General features: G+C 42.4%; 2 protein-coding genes across 4 annotated transcripts in view; one reads left to right on the top strand and one right to left on the bottom strand.

Moving 5' to 3' along the window:
- The window catches only part of CNNM2 (cyclin and CBS domain divalent metal cation transport mediator 2), a 121,574-nt gene that overhangs the window by 18,404 nt on the left and 84,820 nt on the right, over positions 1-18,350 (top strand). The window lies entirely within an intron of this gene.
- Positions 342-18,350, bottom strand: part of ATP5MK (ATP synthase membrane subunit k) — a 236,409-nt gene continuing 218,400 nt past the window's right edge. The window contains exon 4 of the mRNA XM_075758024.1: positions 342-357. The gene's annotated coding sequence lies outside the window, so the exon portion shown is untranslated. The remainder of the gene's footprint in view (positions 358-18,350) is intronic.

The following is an 18,350-nucleotide window of genomic DNA, read 5'->3' as shown; positions in this document are numbered from 1 at the left end:
TAGAGCTCCTGCAGTACTATTTAGTAGACATTAAAGATGACCCTATAAGAAGCAATTGGTCTTGCTTGAATTTAAATTAACAAAATGTAGCGATAGCATTCGGGAGCTCTTCTTTTGTGTGTGTTTGGGGATTTCATTGCCTTTCTTTTAAATGCAACCATAAACCACTTCTGATAACTGACAGAAATGGTGATGATCTCGGGACCAACCATCATAAGAGAGCTGCCATCTCTGTAAACCTCTCCTTTTAAGATGTTTTGTGTTTCTTTTGTCAGATGTTTGAGAAGTTGGCTCATGCATGGCATGCTTTAATCTCTACTGATCATTCCTCTTGTCCCTGTTCGAACATGTCAGCAACTAAATTTTGTGTATCATACTGGAAAAAATAGGAAGGAAGGAGCAGATCTTAATTGGAAAGATGACTGACAGAAAATAATTAATGTATCCAGAACACTCAGTTCTGAGGAACACATATAGGAAAAGTATATAAAAAATTACTTTGCTTGCAATGTGTATGATTTACTAGCTGATAACATCAGTGTGAAATGTAAAGCTTGTTAAAAGTCTGGATCAGACCAGCCTTAATGCATGTCTTACAGCTCCTAAATTACTGTGCCAAAGTGGGAAGACTAGACTCCTACAGAAACATGTGCTGCAACTGTTTTGTACGTGTCTGCGGAGAAGGGTATTTTAAGCAGTTGGTGAATGGTTCTACTGTGTGTGGAGTGAAATTGTGACTTCAGTCAGTAGCTGTAAATTTGAGGGCTGGTGCCTTGGAGCGCCATCCTGGTAGGAGCTGGTGGGTTGTGGCATGTGATGTGGTCTCAGCATCGCAGGTGCTGTGGAGTCGTCCTGGGTCGTGCTGAAGAAGAGCTGGGGATGTAGTGCGACCAGCTGTGAAGTCAAGGGGTGGAAACTCAGAAAGCATAAAGTCGAAGATGTCCTCTGACTTTGGAAAAACACAATTAAATGTTCATTACCCACTGGAAAAGAAATAGAAGAATGGATTACATCTAGGTGAAAAATGCATGAAGTGTCCCTCTCCTAGCTGTAACATTTGAGTTGGGGGGTGGGATGTGCAGGTTTTCTGTTGACATGTGGGGAAATAACTTTTTACTGACTTTTCTTTTTCCCTCAAAGGAAAACAAAAAACAGTCATAAAGCTTCAATTTGGTGTACAACTTGATTAAAGCTTTTTTGCTTTCTTTTTTTAAAGAAAAAAGTGGCAGTTTATCCTCCCTGCTCCACGTCCCTTGCTATCCTGGTATTTAACGTGGGTTTAAACAAGGTGTTCATTGGTCTGGTCTCTCCATCGAGATCACAGAAAGCGCTGGAAGGCTTGAGCTTCCTGCGATCCCTGGCATGTCTTCCGTTATGCAGCTACGGTTATTGTAGCAGTAGGGGACTTGTTAGTTTTCCAACTGCAGTTCCCAGTGAACGTGTCTGCTCTGCGGTGTACACTCCTGCATGTTCGGTGTTTAAATAGTTCTATAGCTTTCAGGCATCTTGCATTTCAAATATGGGTGGAGAAACAAGTGTTGGCCTTTAAGGCAGGGGTTTCAAAGCTTTTTGATATCAAAGGCCATGTTGACAACTTGGCAAGCGCTTGTGGGCTCAAGTGTGTTAGATCTTTAGGATAGGAGCTGACTTGCTGCAGGCGTTGGAAAGGATGTTTTGCATTGTTTAAATGTATTGTCAGGTGTGTTATGTCCTTTCTCTTCAATGTGGCTGCTGAAATGTCTCCTCCTTTCATGCTAGGCTTGGCTCGCTTTCCCATCAGCCAGAGAAGGGGTTAATTTGTTGTCACGGTCCACTCCAGCTTGTGCCTTGCTGTCCAGTCTCTTCTGCTTAAACCTGCTCTCGTGGGGAATCCCAGCTCCTGACTCCTCCATGGCTGCAAAGGGTGGTAGGGAGCTTTTGAGGAATGTGTTAAGCTTGGCTGGCAGGTTGCAGGGTGGGAGGAAGCATCTCAGCTGGGAGTCCTTCATAGCCCTCTCCCCGGTGAGGGAAACGGGTAGGGTTCTGCAAACCCAGGAAAGCAGCCGGTTCTGGCAGGGCAGAGCTTGTCTGTCCTGGTCAAGGTCTCAGAGGTCTTACCAGGTTACTTGCTTGTTGACTGTTTGAAATACCAGCGTGTGTTGCTTCTGCTCTGCTCTTGCACTTTCCAGCCTTGCTGAACTGCCACTCTGTTTTCTTATATTGTGTGCATTAGCTTTGTTGGTTTGCTGAGGTATTTGAGATGATAGACGGACATCTTCCCAGATCTTAATGAGCTATGCTGACATCGATAAGAAGGTTTATTTTAATTTCCTGTGTGAGGCAAATGAAGCACAGAGGTCGGTGCTACAACACAGTGCAGAAGGATAAATGCAATACTCAGAGATGTACCAAAACTTTTCTTAATATCAGCCCTGTTGCAACCAGCATAGCTATGAGAGTGTGGAGTGCAACCAGGCTAATTGTTTGGGTCCTTGGCTGGCTCATGGATGGAGCTTTGCAGCTCGCATTGAGCTCTGGCTAGCTTGCTTGCTGGAAGGAGCAAAGCTGGCACGGATGTTTCAGCTTTTAAATGCAGTCACAGGTTTTGGTCCGAGGTGGAAGCATACTTTAAGAGCTACATTGTTTTGCATAAAAGACTAAACAACAAATCTGTAGCAGTGTGGAGGAGAAGCCAGTTCTCCTAACTCCTGATCATGTGCTTTCACCACAAAGACCCTGTTTCTTCTTTTACTTAACTGAAGAATTCCATTAGATCAAAAGCTAGTTAAGGAAAATAGAGCCCCATGTGGTCTTGTGTGGTTACTTAGGCAAGTGCTATTTTTAGGAATCCCAGTTGAGTAAGCCTTGGCTCTTGCTGCTGTTAAAATCCATGGAAGCAAAATTAAAACTTCTACCTTCATCTCAACCGCATGTAGGCCACTTGGCTCTAGCCATCTGGGGTTTTTTCTCACTTGTGCCTCCCCCAGCTCATTCCCTGCCTCTGGGGGATTTTTGCCTGATTATTATCAGAGTTGTTAATGAGCTCTTGCCCTACAGTCCTAGGGTTCTGCCTAGCTCTGCTCAACTGCTTCTCCTCATTTTAGCTTCTGTGGCCCAGTTTCATTGATCTGCAGAAGATGCTCCTTGCCTGCTTCTCCCCCTACCAAGAGCAGGGAGCCCAGGTTTGCAAAATGTGACCTGTTTGCAGCTCTTTCTCCTTGGTGCTGCTGAAGAAAACTTCTTGCTCACAAAGTTTTGTATACAGACCTGCTTGACCTGCCTTGTAGGAGTATTGGGGGGGGGCACAATGGTCTTGAATTACAATTATAAGAATTCAGTTCCTTTTCTGGAGGCAGTTGCCTGATGATGACCACATTCCTCTCCACAATTTCCTGCCCCAGTTTGCAACTTGTAGAGATTTTGTTGGGGTTTTTTGTGATTACTTTTTTCTGAACCTGAGCAGAAGAGCAGCGGATGGGTAAAGTGGAGGGCATGGCAGGAAAATATGCTAAAGCCTGAGAAAGCGTTGGGAATGTGGCTCCAGGGAAAGCCTGCTGAACCTTTTTGAGCTGGCTGAAATGGCTGAGAACTCCATGTGGTACTTTGTTTGATTCATGCTGTTTGTACAAATTTCTTTTCCATAATTTTGTATTTAAAAAAAACATATTGTGAAGAAATCACTGTCATAATTCTAAGTAGAAGAATAAATTTGTAAGGGCCTGGAGATTTAGCCAAAGGACTTGGCTCAGAAGTGAAGGCGAACAGTGGCTTGAGTTTGAAGACCCTCTGTTGGCTGAATTTTCTTCAGGTTGCATGATCTCTGCCTGAGGAACCCTTTGTCTAAAAACAACAACAGCAACAAAAAAAACCCACTTCTGAAGTCTTGTCAGGGCTAAAATTTGCTGCATGACCGGGCTGTGTGGAGAAGTCATAGCAATATTCTGTGAAATATTTGAGGTTCTTTTAAATGCAGAGCAAGTAACTGGTGACCTTTTATGCTTGGTTGACATTAGCCACTTGCTAATGTTTCATGTCAGGCTGAGGTGATGGGAAATTAGTCAGGGGTGATATTTGTCTGTGCTGGTGTAAATGCAGTTAGATGGGCAATGTTTTCATAATGTTTCAGTCTTCTGCATTTAGAGATCTGGCTTGAGTTTGGGTTGCAAAAGAGTGATCTTACTGATAGAAATTGCACATCCCCTCAGACTTTGTACCCCTAGCTAGGTGTGACATGTAGAGAAGCCACAGGTGACCTGAACTGAAGCAATGCCCTAAAACAACATTAGGAAACTATTAGTCTTGGCATAGTTGTGGATCTAAACATCCTTGACTCTGCTTAGAGAATGGCATGGATGGTGCTATACTGTTGCATCCTTGGTAGGGTGGATGTGATTGTGTCAATTGACAAGGCTCAGGGATGTTTAACAGATACATAAGGATCTGTTGGCTAAATGATTCCTCTTCCACATATGTGTGTAGTCAGCTCTTCTCTCCCCACCCACAGGTGCTATAGCTGTGACAGTCAATCACTTCTGTAGAGCAAGAAGGTCTTCAGATCAGAATGTGAAATCCACACACGTAGAGGAGTTGTTCTTGTGGCTATTGGGGATTGTACTTGTGACCCCCTTCTGTGTTGGGAACCTGCACCCTGTCCCAGGATGTTGGCTTCCCACTGTTTCGCTTTGTGTCCTGTAATGTTTAGTGCACAGTTGGGATTTTGTTTAGAGCACTTGCATCTGTAAAACTGTTCTACCTAAACTCAAATTTCTGTTGAGTATTCGTTCACAGCCCCCCAAAAAGGAGGATGTGTTAACTGTTCCTCAGGGCTAGAATCATTTTCTGTCTGGACAATTTGGAGGCTTTATGGCTTCCTGTCACAGAATGGAAGCCCAAGTAAATAATCCCAAATTCTTTGGAAAAAATGTGGAATAGATAGCTGTCCTTCACGTGGCCTGGGGATCAGAAACAGCATCAATATGCGAACTGCTGCAAAGATCAACTGTATAAAGCTATAGGACTGGGAGCTAGGAATTTTTATCATAAAATATTGATCGCTTTCTTTGCAGAAAAGGAAATCGAGGTAATGTTTTGTTACTGCAGAGTCTCCTTGCAGCTTAACTAAAGAACAGGCCACTGCCAAGCCACAGAGTGGAATTAAATGGATGTGATGCCCCACAGTGACAACCACTGAACGGATTGGCGAGATGTGACATCAAGTGAACTGAACAAGCATAGCATTTCTCGCTTGTATCCTTGTAACTGGAGAAAAAAACATGTGTTGTGATGTTTTCAGTCTGTCAAACTAGTTCTGTAAATGTGTTTCCCCCCACATACACGCACTTTCTGGGTGGCACTGCAATGAGTGACTCTGCTAACTAGCCTGCAAGTCAGCTTTTTCTGTGGGGTTTTTTTTCCTTCTTTTTTTCTTTCCCTAAAGATATTGTTTCCCTAATGGTATTTTCCAGTGACTTTTTATTATTATTCTTTGATATCCTCAAACTACATTTTGTGTGTTATCCTTGGATGTGGTTTTCACTTTGAAGTTCTAATGGGATATAGGATGGTCTAGATATCATCTGTAGGATGTCTTTACTTTTAAGAAAGATCCAATGGCATTTTTAATTGTTTTCTTCTGGTGGAAGTTTTTTTTGAAGAAACAGCTGTGGAGTATTGCCACATTGTGTTTCGGAGCATTCAAAGCAGAATGCAAGAGGTGACTGAATACAGATGCCCAAGAGCAGTCGTGTTCATTCAGCAACGTATTTGACCTCAATCAAAGTGAGTGCAGAGGGTTAGTCCCCAAAGGGTTGCCTTTAAATGGCTAATAGCATGGCTATTCTTCCCTTGCTGTCGTCCCATGTTTCCCCTCTAAGGGAAGGGAGTAACTGCGATGCTTTTGAGAGTTGCGGGGGGTATGAGAAACCATGTAGGAAGGGCACCGTAAGAAGCTGGCAAAGAGCAGATCAGCAGCAGGGTTTTAGGTCTTGCATAGCCACCTATTGGTTAAAGCACCTGCAGCTCTTATTCCCCAATAGAGGAAATAGTGAATATTAAGTAGAGAAGACTGTGTTGAGAATTACAACATTAACAAAAGATCACATTGCTTTGCTGCTTCTATTAGCCAAGCTGCGCGGAGGGAGAAGCTGACTCACGCCAACCTGTGTTACAGGCTGCTTTGAGTAGAGCAGTTGGAAAACTGTGTCACTTCAGCCCAAGAGAGCTGTAGGAACAGAAGTGTGGTAATATATTAAAATTACATCAAAGGCTCTGGGAGATTTTAATGAGATCAGCCCCATATTTATTTTCATGGTTAGGAGCAGAAATAACTGAATAATGTCATGGAGATATTCTGGAATGAGGAGATGTAACAGCCGAGACTGTCTCTAAGCTGGTCAAAGGCTTTGTTAACTCCAGGCGGGTGGTTTCAATTTAGGGTATTGAGAGCTTGCAGATAGAGAGTTTAGGCAGAGCAGAGAACTGGTGAAGGTCCCAAAATGTAAAAATCAGGTGAGCATGGCAGAGTGCTGCTTTCCTTGCCTCTTTGCATGAGCAGCAGGGCCAAGCTAACATTGCTTTGGGCTGTACCATCTCTTTACCCTTATGACTCCCTGTTAGTCTGGACGTTGAATTAAAATGGGCTGGAGCTGCTTCTGGGGGTGGTTGGGCCCCAGCTCCTTCTGCCAGGCCACTGCAACAGTGGCTCACTCCAGCTCACCTCCGCAGGACCCTGCTGCTCCCCAAGGCATTTCTCTGCTCAGGATTTTCTTTGCAGATAGCCGAGTACTGCAGTACGGTAGGACTGCCAGTCATTTCAAGGCTTAAAATTTTTAAGGGTGCCCCATATTGCAGGGGAATTGGTGCTTTCTTTGTAGCCCCCACAGGGTGTCAGGGACCAGTGCCAGCTCACCATCCTCCCCTGTCTTCATCCCTCCCCCTGAGTTCTTTCCAGCTGTCAGCAAAGCTCTGGGCCTCTTCACACACGCATGCCTGTGGCACATTCAGGGTGCTGCAGGAGGTCTGTCACTGAGCTGAGGGTGTAGAGTTATACGTGCCTGTGTCAGCAAACTGTTCATAATGGTTGGGTTTGAGAAGGTTTCTGCATATTCCCTTGCATTTCTGTGCTCTCATGGGGCCACGTATGCTAGTGCTGCACACACTGTGTATTTGTGCAAGCAGGAGACCAAATATTTTCCCCAGGCCTTGCTGAAGGAAAGAGATATTTAAAAAAATGGCATGCATTTGTTTTATTCGCTTTGCCTAAAATGAAGGGAATGACATTACTCTGCTAGTCAGAGGTCTGTTGGAAGTAGGGCTGCTGCGTGTGTGTGTGGCCGTGATAGATGAACGTATCTGATCTGGCAATCGGTGTGCTGCAACTGTTAGGTTACTTTGCGGCTTGTGGAGATTATCTTTGTATGGCATTGCAGCGGCAGCAAAGGCTTTAGGCACTAGAGTTTGGGCCCTGCTTCTGCAGTTTCACGGAAATGTATCAGCTCGCATTGGGCTGGATGGTGGATATGTCCCAGAGGGAGCAGGGAAGCCGCAGACTGAATCCGCAATGAATGTATTTACCAATACGTTTGCACCTCCCAAATTAGTATTGAGACAGTGGTGGCTCATGAAGACACAGATGTTAGGCTGGAGCAATGTAGTCTGTTCTCATTTGGAAGCAAGGTGAGGGATATGAGAAGTAGAGACCTTTCAAAATGGGAACCAGTTCTCCTTTCCAGGTGACTAAGCAAGGAAGTCTTCAGTAAGATTATTTCTTAAGAACTTTTAAGGTCCTATTGGGGGGTGGGGTGGGGGGGGGGGAAGTTCAGTACTCTCTCTAGCATCATATTATTACCATTCTACCAATTTTTTTTTTTTTAGACTTGAACTTCTGTAGTACTAGAAAAACTAAATCTCTTTTCACGTACTTATCAGTAGCTAACAACATTCTCGGAAAATATACTTGGTTTTCCTGCCTCAATCTCAAATGCTTTCCCTTTTGCCTTCAGCCACATAGCATCTGCCATACTAACGTGTTTTCTTCAGAGTGAATTATACTTGGAAACTCAGGAGAGGCACAGGGGAGTTGTGTGTAGTGAAAAGCTCTTTTATAAATGAATAGAGAAGTTGCACTTAAACAGTCCTTAAGAACTTTGGGGTTTTGGATGCCAAGAAGATGCATATATTTTAATGTAGGAGGATAGAGGTCAGCACAGAGTTTCAACAAGTTGAACAGCCAAAGATAATGCAAAAACTTGTCTTCAGCCTTTGCTTAAGTCAAAGGAGAAAGTCTAAATATTTTTTCTTTTTTTTTCCTCCTCCCTACCTTTTGGACAAATTTCACTTTGGATAGGTGAGTTCTAAAAGCCATACAAAGGAATCCCGTCTCTCTTAAACTAGCTGTTCATGGAAGAATGCTGTTCTTCTTTCAACAGGCAAAAAATTATAGCTTGGAAAATTAAGTTAACCAGATATTAAAAATCAGTATTATTCCATGATTGAAATCAGCAGTCAGTTAGGAATCTTTTAGGCTCATGAAGGTGGTATCTATAAGAGTCTTCACTTTAAGAAGAATTATTTCTGCCACAATTGATTAACTTCTGGTAAAACTACCTAGACTTACATAAAACCTGGGATCGTTGCAAAAGCTTTTTGACTCCAAATACGCAGAGTCTTTAGGTACCTGATTCCCATGGACTTTGAAGGAAGTAGTACATGCTAAAGTGAGTTTGCTACTAAGATATTTTTATGGAGTAATGTTAGCCCAGGTCCTGGTCTTATACATAGCCACAGAAGAGACGTCTCTCTGAGGACTGGATTGTCCTTACTTTGTCCTCTTCAAATGCAAACAGTGTCAGACATCATAGTCTGACCTTGAAACATTACTTTAATCTGCCTTACCTCAGAGAGGAGATGCTTTTCAATTTCCAAAATGCTTTAATTGCCTTCTATATTGTCCTTTCATGGCTTAAATTTGAACACTAAACATATGACTACCAAAGACTGAGTCTCTGGGCTCTTTAAAGTAGAGCAAGAAGGTTTTCTTCATGCTGAATATGCAGCGTTACATTTTGATAGAGAATAATAAAATGTGACTGCCGGAGATGAGCAGTTGCTTCATCGTGCATGACAGAGCAAATCAATTTTCCTCCCATTGCTTTTTCTCTTGGGAGATAACATGCCAAAATAGTATGCTGTACAATGAATGTTCAGGGTTAGACAAATGGTGCACTGAGGTTAGTGGTTTCTTTTTTCTTTTTTTTCCCTTCCCTCCACTAATGGCTTTAAATAATTTTGCCTTTGGAAGTCCTAGCGTAAGATTTCAGATGTTCTAAAAATATGTTTTGAGTTTACTGCTTCACTAAAACATTTCTAGTGGGTTTTTTCTCCTGTCATCCCAGACACTTTTTTGAATTTGGCAGGCAAATAAGAAATGCAACTGTCTTAAAAGGTTTAAGGTGCTTGTGGAGAAGGTTTGGCTCAACTGTGTGTGTTCTGTTCATAGAGAATATTTTCTGGAACAGGGCTTTTTTTTTCCCCCCTCTCAACACAAGTGTTTATCTTGTTTTCTAAAATTAACAGTACAACATTATACTGTTGTATACAACATACTGTTAGATGAATTATTAAAACTGTTGTGTGGAGCTGGCAAACATACCATCCTTCAAGGAGAGGGAAGTGAGATACAAATCATTTTAATCTGTCAAATTTTGAGTTGTAGAAAGAGTAATGCAATCTAGCAAGAGTCACTGTGAATTGTAAACAGAGGTAATATGAGTATGGAAGCAATCAGTGCACATTGAAGAAACCATGAAATGTCCTGAGCATTAGTGAATGTGTAGGACTATGGAGACCAGGGGTTTGACAAATGGTGCTTTTTAGTTGTCTCTGGTAGTCCAATGTACCAGCGAAGATACCAGGTTTTCAGGAAGTGCTTAGTACTGGGAAGACTGGCTCTCTGTGAGGGGTTGGTTTGAACAACCAGGATAGCATCTGAAAAATATGAGCCACAGTGCTGAAAGGGACTTTCTTGAAATCTGAGAAACTAACTTGGCCAGTAGTACAGCTACCTGCCTGTGTAACTCTGGTTTTTTGGGTGTTGTGGTTGGTTTTGTTTTTTCTTTTCTTTTTTTTCCCCTTCCCCAAATAGCCCTGCTACTGCTGTGTAAAAAGGGTAAAATAAGAAATCCTCCTCACAAACAACTTTTTGCTTTACCTGTGGTGAACAACAGTTTGACTGCAGCACAAAGTTACAGAAACATCCTGAAGTTCTCAGAAAAAAAGCATGATCATTATTGCATAAAACTTTGGCTTATGAGAAGGTAAGAGCTAAAAGGAGACAGTTTGAGTAACTGTCACATAGCTACTCATAAAAGCTCCTAATTACCAGTAACTTCTATAGATGACCAGAATGCCACTGTTTATGTCTGCAGATGTCTGATTTGTGATACTGAAATTACAGCAAAGTGTGCCACAGGTGTTGGTACCTTAAAGTAACATATTTAAGTCATTGTTTTGGATTCCTTTAGAAGATATTTTGCACAACACAGAGGATGGTTTATGAAACTGAAAATGGTGTATAGGAATGATGGACAAAGGCTTCTTTTCTTGATGTGTCAAACATCAAAGCCAAGAGTGATTATATGTTTGAAACCAGGCCTTCAGCTGAAGGCAGACCCGCTAGTGAGCTGCAAGCATAAAATAGACTTGTTGTTAAGCTATGTTTAAGCCTACCTGAACCTGGTAGGCTACAGGCTGCTGCTGATTCTCACATGAAGCTCAAGTTCAAAGAAGGCTAGGAGATTCTGTGAGAATGCTTCAGCCTGAATGACCTGTGCTTCACAAAGAAGTTAAAACCAACTGGACTTCAGGACTAGAATCTGGTGTGTTATCATAATGCTGTATATTGGGATAGAATCAGACCTGCTGGAAAGGTGCAAAGTGAATCATGCAGGAGTCAGAATTTGAATTGTTTTAGAATCCATCTCTCGAAGGCTGCCTTGTTGGTCTTTAGATGGTCGACTTGCTAAATGTGTTGACAGCATTTCTGCTGATAGTCACACAACTTTCTTCCTAGACTGAGGGACGAGGGCAGGTATCACCTGGTCGTCTTGGTGCATCAGGTTTCATATAGACTTTTTTCAGGTGAAAATGAAAACATGCCTAAACATGAGATGGAAAGATGTTACAGAATGGGACATCTATTTAGTGATCCCTTTGTGATCGAAAGAGCAACAGCCAGCAATGCAGCAAAGGACAAGCTCTGCTACCTCCACTAAATTGAGAACTTGAGACATCAGTCAAGTGACTTAACATAAAGCCTATTTAAAAGAGCTTCCACTGTCCCAGATTATTGCCAAATGTCTGTTTTGAGGCACCTGAAGCCAGCATAACTGCTGAAATGGGCTGTGGATTCATTAGTCCATGAGCAGAAGATAATGCGTGCGTGTATTATCTATGTTGGGCTGATGGTCTTCTGACCTGCATCAGTGATGCTTGGTCGTTCTACTCTGGTTGGAAGATGCCTGGTGGAAAGAGATCCTACTGTGACTCCCAGTACCCTGTCTGTTCAGTTAGCTTATCAAAGTAATTTTTTTATGTTGCCTTCACCAGAGGGAGACCAACACAGCATGAAGATAAAAGCTGCTCTCCATCTGTTTTATCTGTAGTCATTAGTTAGAAACTGACGAAAGAATGAACTTTGGTTCAAGGCTGATTCTTCTTCATAATTCAGGCATCCTGAATACAGAGACACTGCTGCTGTATAGCCAAGTAGAGCACACTGCTGAAACTAAGATAGCTGGGTTTGTTCACACAGCGATGGAGGATTTATACAAATTATTTAGATGCTGTGCTTCTGGTTGCTTGTGAATGGAGGCTCTTGCAGAGATTTTGAGAGTTCATGCAGTCTTTTTGGTCTGCAGAGGCATTTTTCTGTTTCTTCAGGTATTTACCAGAGTGGGACTTCTGAGTTTAACCAGTCAGGAAGCATGCTTTTTACTACTGGGTGTCAGAATTCTTTTGGAGAAGGTAGATTGGGACACATCAGGGGATATCCTATGCAGACACAATCTAGTTTGATTGAATCATTATCTAAAATAGACAGAACCTGTTATCCTGGAGAACCTCTCTGTTTTTACAGGCTAGAAAATGGGTGCAGCTTCTGAAAATGTGAGTTTTAAAGGTAAATAACTGGACTTGATACTTCCGTTGGTGAGGTATTGGATCTATTTCAGTTCCTTCACAGAGATACTCTCAACCTAGTGCTTATTCCAGTTCTGGTACCTAGGTCACTTTATAGCAATTTCTGACTCTTCAATTCTTTGTATCTATGAAAAATATAAAAGCAAAGCCAGGGATTATCTGGTGCCTTTAAACTGAGGATAGCCCCCCAACAACAAAACCATTGCTCTGAGCAATCTTTCTGCTGCTTCTTGACCAGAGTAGAAGTAATTACTCATCTGTGTTGCTGTAGCATGCCACCTGCACAACACTCAGCAGCTCTCAATCCACCCTTGCACAATGCCTGCTTCAGCAGGACCGTGTGACCTCCACCTGCCAGGTGATGCATGGATTGTCAAATGGGAGAAGTGTTTTAATGTGTTCAGATCTCTTTTGAGAGAGCTGGATGTCTAGTTGTGCAAAGCTCCGTGCAGCTGCCTAAAATTGCCAAAGGAGCATTTGTATTTGTGGGTTGCTGTGACTTACCAGACAACAAATGTCACAGATTTGAGAAGGTCAATGAAAATAAAAAAGGAAGGCTTAGGCATGCCGGGCTTTTCTCCTCTAAATAGTTTAAATGTCTGGAAACTCTGATGTGGATTGTAATGCCAAACTGAGCACAGCATTTAACCTAGGAGATCTAATCCACTGTCTCTCACAATTCTGCCAAACCCTGTTGAAAGTTGAGTGCGATCAGTCCAGCTGGGTAGCGCATACTAGAAGAGTTTGAGTTGGATGGGGGTTCCTCAAGATGTCTGAAAGTGTCTCTGCTTATGTTTCCCCTAATTTTTTTAAGCAGCATTAAGAGGCTCTTGGAATAAGATTCTCATCTAATTCACTTTCCCACCTCTTTCTAAGTCTAGGTAAAAAGGGAGCACAGAAACTGGCTTAATATCTCCCCTTTTGTTATTTAGCTGTACCGATACATTTAAAAGCATGCATTGGACTATTGTTTACTTTTAATGGCCACCCAAGCTGTCATTTCTAAGGGCTGTCCATGCCCAGTGTGGTACCTGGTGCTCACAGACATCCATGTCTGTGCTCTGCTGCTCCTCTTAGCGCAGAAACATAGTCTGCAGAGACCATGGTCTGCAGAAGCACTTGCTGGTTCCAGCAGAAATCCAACTCATTTGTTGTCCTTCAAAATACTGTCATAAAGGTGCTTTGCTGGGTAAGCAAAACGTTTTTCTGAACAGGCACATATCCAAAGCCACAATGGAAAGGATACTGTGCTGTGGCAACCAGCCCTGGAGGTTGAGGATGTCCTTCAGGTGGACACGTTCACAGCTCTGAGCCTGCAGATTCAGCAACTGCAGTGACTTCAGGTAGTTACTATAATGTGGCAGGAAAAGTAAGCATGAAACCCAAACAAAACTTTTCTTGGGGTAATACAGAAGAGCAATGTGATTTAAAGTGAAATGAGAAAAGCTGCCTTTTCCTCATCTTTCTTTTAGTCTGCACTGTTATTTTATCTGTGGGGTCTCAGTAGTGCAGAGGACTATCAAGGGCTAGAGAAATGGTAACCAGTGGTTCCTTCTTGCGTTGCTGCAAAGGAACTAAATCCTTCTAGAGCTGCTGGGCCAAGTAGCAATACTGTGAGGAGAGTATCCTCTTCTTATTTCATGTTGGTGGCCAGCATATGTTTAGCTGACCTTCCAGACTGGATGAGAGATGTCATCTTGTGTATCATTTTGTGTCTTTGAGTTGAGAACCCCGGGGGAACTGGGGCTTGTTACAGCAGAGAAAGACTAGTGGGAAGCTTTATTTGACGCTGTTGATGTCACTTAGTGGGCAGGACCCATTGCTTGGCAGGAAGCGTGTGTTTGACGTTTCACAAAGCTATGGTCTTCATGCTGGTGGTCATTAATTCCATTCCTTTTAGGGCACTGGTGAGATTATCTTGATGTCTGAACCCTCCTTGGCTCCTGCTGGACAGCACTGACCTGGGTGTAGCCTGGAGCCTGTTCATCTAAATGTAACTATCTTCTCCTGGCAGTCCATGCAGATCCAGTGTCCATTCTTGTATTGTTTGTCCTTGTCAGCTGTCTCTGTAATTGTCAGGTTGTGTTGACACACCTTTCCTCTTTGCCATGGAGACATCTAAGCAGCTCTGGCCTTGTTTCATTCTTCTCTTTGGTGATCCTCACAGGCTAGTGTTGAGTAACTGTTAAGTAACTGTTTTGCCCTGAGACTGCCTTTGCCATGGTACTGTCGTACCTGAAATTAAGAGGTGCATAAACTAGACCTCTCATTGAACTGCTCGCTCTCCTCTATTTTGAACAGGTGTGTTCTAAAATTCATTCCTCATAAGCTCTGTTGAAAGCTGCTTCTGTATTAGATGTAATGTATTCCTTGGTTTACTTGGCTAGCTGGCCATCTAGGGATGCTTGGCTGAAATTACCCTGAGGAGCTTGGCGTGGGCTTCTGTTCTGTCCTGTATTGGAAGGAGTCATATTTCAAAATGGAGCAAGTTGTGTATGTAGAGAACATGGAAGTTGGTTTAAAGCTTGTTGTCAGGGATGACCATTTTATCTTTTCCTCTGAGCCATCAGCATTCAGCTGTCCTGTTCCCAGCAGCAGTCCCTGCCAGCTCTGACATGGTCCCTTGTCCCTCCAGCTTGTGGGTCTGGTCAAAATGGTAAGAGGGCAAGCCTCAGGGTTTGGTTGGCAGAGGTGACAAAAACTGGCACCAAGACAAGCCTGTTTGTTTGAAGTACATCCAGCCATCCATCGAAATGGCTGTGGTACTGCAGCGTCTGTTGCTGGGAGGGGAATCTCCTTTTGGTTTTTTCTTATTCGCAAGATTGTCTCTTGTTATTTGGGATTTTTCCAGAGCTTCAGGTTATTGTTCTGTGTATAATTATGTGATAATGATACCAGTAAACCCTGCTTCCTTAGAAACTGACCTCTGCAGGGCCTAAGTGAGGGTGAAAGTGCATTTTTGTGTGTTTGCCACTCAGTTGTTTAAGTCCTATCAGAAACTACTTGAACTGTACAGGATGCAAAGTGAAGGCTTAGAGTACAGCTTGCCTCTTTCACAGCAATTGATGCATGTGAGAAGTGTTCAGAAATTACTTTGAATTTGAGTGGAAAGCTGCTGATGTGGAAAAAAGCACTTGCCCTGCTGTAATGGCAAATACTTGGAAACCTGTTCTTTGGGGCAGCCATTCTCTGACTGGTTGCTGCTAGTAATTCTTTGGTGGCTATAAGATGATGTAACATTGTAGGTGCCTTGGCTAAAGTCAGGAAGAAGCACACCTATTAAATTATTACTGTGCTAGAAAGCAAGCATGTTGGCAATCTGCTTTGCAAGTACTGACCCTACTGACTCAGCTGTCCTTATTTTGCAAGTTCAAAGCTGATAACTTAGATGCTGACTCTAAGTTCCACAGAGATGACTCAGACATGATTTCTATAAATCATCAGATAAAATTCATATAGTGGCTATAAATAAACACAAATATATTCCACTTAAAACAGAGGAATTCAGAGTTTGAATCCAATTGCTTCTATTGGAGCTTTGCCAATGTCCTAGGTAAGCCTAATTAGAAATGTTAATAAATATTGCAGGTTTAAATTCACCTTTAATCCTGGGTACAGGATGGAATACTGAGTGAAAAAACAAGAACAAAAAAACAAGTTGCAGGAGCTTGGGGATTATGTGGAAGACAGCTCCTTATTAGGGAAGTGGAAAATTACTATGAGAATATATACAGCTTGTGTGCTGTAAACCGCATGCATCAACTCGGTGATGAAGGCATGCACTGAATTTGGGGCAGGGTGGGAGGGGACCATCATATGCTCAAGGGTTTTCATGCAATTGCATGTGCAAATAAGCAGCCCACCCATGGAAATGATGGGGCTTAAACCTGCCCCCAGACTTGCACAGCCAGTCAGACCTCCCATAGGAAAAAAGAAGGTGCTGTTGCTCTGCAGGCTTCTTCATCTTCAACTAAAGGTCTACCAGGTGCCTGAATTATCTTTCTGCTCAGGGTTTTGTAGTCAACTCCCTCTTCATCCTAAAAATAAGACAAAGAACTGTAACTCAGTTTCTCTTTTGTCTGGGAATAAAGTACAGAATACAACTTCTGTCTTAGTTTTTGGTGGGTGTTGTTCAAATTCAGGTCTCTGCCAAGCAGCGTCCAAACTTTTTTTCTTGCCAAATACACTGAACTCCATTGGTAGCCTTTAAGTAGCTCATCAACCACTAACTGTTCCTGTTATAAAATATGCTAACTAGTAAAGCTAAGCTGAGGAAAAAATAAATTCTGACTGGAATTGAATGTACTTAATGCAGATGTGACAAATCAACAAAAATCCCTCATTATTTTTGTGTTATACAAGAACAGTATCAAATCCATAGTGATGTCCCCAATTTGTCAGACTATCGATAATCTACTTCATGTGGTTTCCTGCAGGCAGAGCAAGAAGGTATTTTGGTCACTAAAAAGCAAAGCAGTCTTAAGTCATGACATCTGCATAGTGTCTATGATGTTAAGGAATGAGTTCATGTAATGATTACACTAGAGTTCAGAATGGAAAAGGTCTGGCAGTCAACTCTGCAGGTTAAGAATGCATCTACTTAACTTACAGCTTGACTATTGATGAAGGATAAGCAGGGAAAACTGACCCTCTTTAACTATTTATTCCTTCTCTTTATCCTATAAAATTTCGTTGTGGCTTCACTCTGGCCTTGTTGCACAGTGAAACGCTGCCTGCAAATTTATATTGAGTAGGAAGGTGGGAAAGGGTGAAACCTTGTGCACTTCACTTCTTAGGAGGTTCTCCACCTGATTTACCAGCTCTTCCAAATTGCTCTGATGCTTCAATGGGAAGGTCAGTACTGAGGAGGGCAAAAGTGCTGAAGAACGTATTAAGACTTGCATCTATTCACAGCACTTTGGAATAAGTGTGCTCGTGTTTAGGACTGGGCTGAGGTCATGATCATGGTCATTTTCTGTTGGGGCAACTTGTAAATAAACCCTGCTTTGATATCCCACATCAAATAAGAAGGCATATTTCATGCCCTTCTGGTTACAAGTACAGCAAATCTCCTCACCTTCTTTTCCAACAGGGCTGAAAATCTGCTATGATGGTAGCCTGTCCCGTAGCAAAGTAGTTGTATTTCTAGCAGCTAGGAGACTGGCTCTTTTGGCGTCTCTTGCTTAGCAGCCTGGTCTGAATTTTTGTCTGACTTGAAGGCAAAATCAATACTGATCTTACTTTAAGATTATGCGCAAGAGAAAGGAGGTGATGAATCTCCACCCTGATGCCTCTGGACTGGTTTCACTTTCCACATGTGGGTTCTAAATGCAATTGGCGTGGGAGCTGTGTCAAAATGCTCTGTTGCCTTCTGTTGTGGACATCTTAGTTTGCTGAAAAGGTGTTGTTGATTTTATGCTTATGAAATTCTTGTGGTCCCGAGAAATAAAAACAACATTTCTTTTTTCATTGCATAATGACCAATAGACTTGTGTGGATACTTAAATGATAAGCCTTACTCAGAAGGGAATGTAGCAATACCTTGGGCAAGAGAGGTCCCACCTGCTCTTTTCCCTCCATTCCCACAAATTTCACCTCTGGTAGAGAATTGGATCTGCTTGCAGTTGTAGCAGTTGCGCTAGGAGGCCTTTTAGTCATAACGGGCATTGCTGCAGTGACAATGTATGTTGTGATTGCCCAAGCTTATGCCATTTTGACAACTCAACTCACAAAACATGCTTACATATTCATGTTCTGAAACAAACAGCTCATCTTCATGAAGTAATGGTTATTGATTAAAAGAAAACAAGAAAAGTCCTAATGCTTCAGTGGACAAGACTGACTTTTTAAAATGTCAGAAATGGTTATTCGTCCAAGGGTGGGATTTATCAAATTCACTCAACCTACATTGTGCTTAAGGACCTGTTTTTAAACAGAAATAGCTCCATGAATTTTCACTACTGGCATCTGGTCTGTTGTCCCTGTTGTATGTCCAAACACAGCAGCCTGCTCTTGTGAATTGTTTGAATTTTGCAGAGTTATGGTTGATGTTATTTCCTGAGTGCTTTTCTTTACCCACCAAACACTCAGCAGCAGCACTGAAGTACCAGTCTGAGCCCTCAGGAGCACCATTGCTTTATAGTGTGGTGTTCGCTGCTTGGCAAGGGTTGTACACA

This window comes from Balearica regulorum, chromosome 7, assembly GCF_011004875.1.
Source record: "Balearica regulorum gibbericeps isolate bBalReg1 chromosome 7, bBalReg1.pri, whole genome shotgun sequence".
NCBI lineage: Eukaryota > Metazoa > Chordata > Aves > Gruiformes > Gruidae > Balearica > Balearica regulorum.
The sequence above is the reverse complement of the archived record's forward strand: the minus strand, read 5'-3'. Positions and strand labels throughout refer to the sequence as shown.